Raw genomic sequence first — 4110 nt, 5'->3', positions numbered from 1 at the left:
GTTCCCAGTATAGTGAGTGGGAGATAATTGGCTCTCAATGAATATTTCTGAATAATAAATGGAGAACGAATGAATAATAAACAGATAAATGAAATAATTCTTCTGACTTTAAGTTCTAGTCTCTTTCCATGACAAGTTTTTATTTTTCCTTCTTTCTGTGTAGTTTGTCTCTATATGTATGTAGACCATACTGCATACATTATGTAGCCTGTATGCTTACACAGTAAATCCTTCCATGTAGCTATCAATGAAATGAGTGTGTATTGTTATTGTTTTTCCATTTAGAAGGCTAACACTGGAAAGGTCCTTAGAAATCCCATCAAATCCTCTTGCTTTACAGATAAGGAAACAAGGCCTGCGGTGTATAAGTTGCTCAAGGTCACACAGCTAACAACTTCTATACTTGAAATTACATCCCAGATCTATACACTTTCTAGTTCAGTGGCCTTTTAAGTACCTTTCCCTTTGCTATAGTATTGGTTTGTTCCTCAACCCTCAGCTCCCTACCTCCTGCCAACATACAACTGGGAATAGAAGGAAATGGTATGAGTGGAAAATGAGGTCCTCATGGTGTCTTAGAATCATCAGTGCCCCAGGAGAGAAAGTTTCACTGAGCTAGTAAGCATCACCGTGCTCCTTAGCAGCATTTTTAAAATCACTAATGTGCTCTCCCAATGAGATTGGCCTCAAATGACATTGTGTCTTAGGAGGCTGTATGCCAAGACATCCCCAGTGTGTGCATTTATGTTGTCTACTGTTCCCTAAGAACCACTTTGCCAACTGTGGGGATGGAAAAATTATTCCCGGAATTCCATGGCAACTATTTCCGAATTTCCCATGTTTGTTCAAATGATAAATGTAAAACCATCATCTATTTTTAAACTCTTTGGGCTTTATTGACTCAAAAGAACAGGAAAGCCCTGTCAGGACAATTCTATTTTGTGAAAAATTAAGGGTGGGGACTTTGCATTTCTTTAAATAGTCTAAAAGTGTAAGGTTGTTTTTCTTACACAAGAACTGTGCAGTTAATTGGAATTGAATGGCCTTGCTTTCCTTCGTAAATGAAGCTCATTCCTAAGATTGAGATACTAAATCTTAATCATGGGAAGTCCCTGAGGCAAGGATGTGTGTTGAAGTATAAGGAACGGTTTAGCAAAAAACATACTATCCCAAAGATCATGGGGTCTATAAAGGGAACAAGGCTCTCTTCTGGAAGGAGGTTTACTTTGGTATTCATAAAGGCCCCATAGTTCCATTCTGACATCCACTTCACCTCTAACTATGCTTAGCATTCATTTATCCAAACTGTTGTGTAGTTTCAGTTATCCATATGGCATAGTACTGTTGGTTATAAAGGACACAAAATATGGGTATAGCTCTCTCCCTTCCATGAAGAAGCAATTTAATAAAAGTTTAACCACCCTAAATTATGCACAATTTCTATTTACCTTTATTTAAGCCATATGGGTATGGGAAACTAATTGAAGTAAATTCAGAGTATCAGAGTTTGAAAGAAGTTCAGGAGTTATCTTGTCCACTGCTACTGAATGTGAGGTCCCTGGGCCAGCAGAAGCAGCATTACCTGGAAACTTATAAGAAAATGTACAATTCTTGTCTTCACCCTATATCCACTCAACCAGAATCTGTGTAATATGATCCCCAGGCAATTCCTGTAAACATTAAATGTGAAAAGTCTTGATCAATCCACTGATATCTTGGATTTGTTCTATATTTACAGATATAGGGGACTGTAATTCTGTGATAAATACATATTCAAGCTGATAATCTCCTCCTATGTCTCACTCAATACCACATAGCTTTATTCAACTTCAGCTACCCTTAGGTGAGCACAGCCTTACCTAGATTTCAGAACAAAGGATGAATCATTTGGAGCAATTCCTGGGTACTTGAACATTTAGAAAGAATTTGAGGGGTGGAGAGAAGAAAAAAAGGAGGGAGGGAAAAAAGAAAGAAATCTATCATAATTGCCTACAATTTCATAAATTTTGTTCAACATAGACCAAGTATAATCTCTCCCATATCAAGAGATACTTATCTTTCTAAAAAAAATGTGAGTCATGGTATGGCAGATTGTATTATTGTCCTCAATTACTCCCTTCCCCCATTCCTCTAGTAGGCTTATTGGAGGGTAGGGGAGTGGTGGTGGGGGGCTGGAATGGTCAGGAATTTACCTTCCCGGACATCAGGCTTGTTCAAAGGATCTGGTTTAAGATCAGGTTTGGCCAAGGAAATGTGTTTTGAGCTGTCATCACAGAGTTTTGGCCAGCCTTCTTGTTCTTTTCCTCTGCCTTGAGCAGAGAGGGACTTTTCTCTTACTCCAGATTCTCGGATAAGGAAGACACAGGGAGGAGAAGAAGAACAGTCACCAATACGTAATGTGAGTGAGAAATAAGCCTTTGTTGTTGTAAGCCACTGAAATTTGTGGGCTGTTTAACTTGAGGAAAGCTGAATAATGCACAGGGTCATCTGTGTCTTCTAGCATCAAGGGCCATTCTAACTATATTTACTTGAGAAGAAATGTTAAATGTAAAACAGTCTCTGTACAGGGAATTCCCTGGTGGTCCAGTTGTTAGGACTCTGCCCTCTTATTGCAGGGGGCACGAGTTCATCCCTGGTCGGGGAACTGAGATCCCACAAGCCACATGGCCAATAAATAAATAAATAAAAATTAAACAGTCTCTGTACTATCAACATTTATCATGTAGATAAACTATGAGGAAAACAAAATACAAATAATCTTATTTTGAGAACCCATAGAAACTAACGAATCCTGGACGCCCTCCTGGCCACTGCCTCGGGTTACTTTGTCAGCATCGAGGCGTCAGCATTGACACACATGCCCAGGAGTGCTTCTTCGAGTGAGTCACCTCGGGCAGCAAGATGGGCCTCATCTTTGAGGTGGCTGAGGCTGGCTGCCTGGACATTGACGTGGAGATTACAGGGCCTGATAATAAAGGAATTTATAAAGGAGACTGGGAGTCCAGTGGGAAATACACATTTGCTGCTCACATGGATGGAGCAGCAGCATATAAGTTGTGTTTTAGCAGTAGAATGTCCAACATGACTCCAAAGATAGTGGTGTTCACCATTGATATTGGGGAGTCTCCAAAAGGACATGGAAACAGAAGCTCACCAGAACAAGCTAGAAGAAATGATTAATGAGCTCGCAGTGGCAATGACAGCTGGAGAGCATGAACAGGAATACATGGAAGTTCGGGAGAGATACACAGAGAAATCAATGACAGCACAAACAGCAGACTGGTCCTTTGGTCCTTCTTTGAAGCTCTTGTTCTAGGTGCCATGACATTGGGATGGATCTACTACCTGAAGAGATTTTTTGTAGTCCGGAAAGTTGTTTAAAAAACCTTTTTCTGATGATCCCAAACTCATAATTCACTGTTTACCAAACATCTTGGTTATAGTAATGTCAAAAAAAAAAGAAAGAAAGAAAAACAAACTAACAAAGGCGCATTGCATCTACCTAATTTTGGACATCAAGGAGACTTACTTGAAATTCAGAATGCAGATGTCCGCATGCCTGCAATGCACCAAATGTCTGAAAAGTTGTTGATTTTAGGGGCTATTAAATAAATATATCAGTTATTTTAGTGCTTTTTATGCCTCCCAGAATTATTATGGTTTTATCTTTAACACATTTCTTCTAAATTAAATATGTCACGATTACCCTGGAAATAAAGTTAACATTTTCCATTCACTTGGTGTAGGAACATAACCAGAATATTAACATAAAATGACACATTTTTTAAAAAGTTGAATAAATCATTTGTAATTCCTTTAATAAAAATTAAATGAGAAGCACCTGCTTTTATAGTAGGTTCGAATTTCTAAAGTTAACCTTATAAACAAATTGATGCTTAGTAAGATTTCCTCCCTATTCCAAGACCAATTTCCGGTGTTGATACAGAAAATGGCTCATATTTTTATATACCTTGACTGAATTAACATGGTTAAACATAAATAATATTTGATTTCTCTCAGTAACCCTTCATAGTGTAGGAGACTATTTATTAGCTTTCTTATCCAGAGGAGAGCTCAGAGATTCAGCATGTACAAAGGTGTAACCACAAC

At 38.4% G+C, this 4110-nt stretch overlaps 1 pseudogene across 1 annotated transcript; it reads left to right on the top strand.

Moving 5' to 3' along the window:
* Positions 1 to 3030: 3030 nt before the first annotated feature.
* Positions 3031 to 3381, top strand: LOC309979052 (transmembrane emp24 domain-containing protein 2-like; annotated as a pseudogene). Its single transcript has one exon. The product of its transcript is annotated as a transmembrane emp24 domain-containing protein 2-like (transcript).
* Positions 3382 to 4110: the final 729 nt, after the last annotated feature.

This window comes from Leucopleurus acutus, assembly GCF_964270905.1.
Source record: "Leucopleurus acutus genome assembly, chromosome: 2".
Classification (NCBI taxonomy): domain Eukaryota; kingdom Metazoa; phylum Chordata; class Mammalia; order Artiodactyla; family Delphinidae; genus Leucopleurus; species Leucopleurus acutus.
Note: the sequence above shows the minus strand (reverse complement) of the source record. Positions and strands in the feature narration are given on the sequence as shown.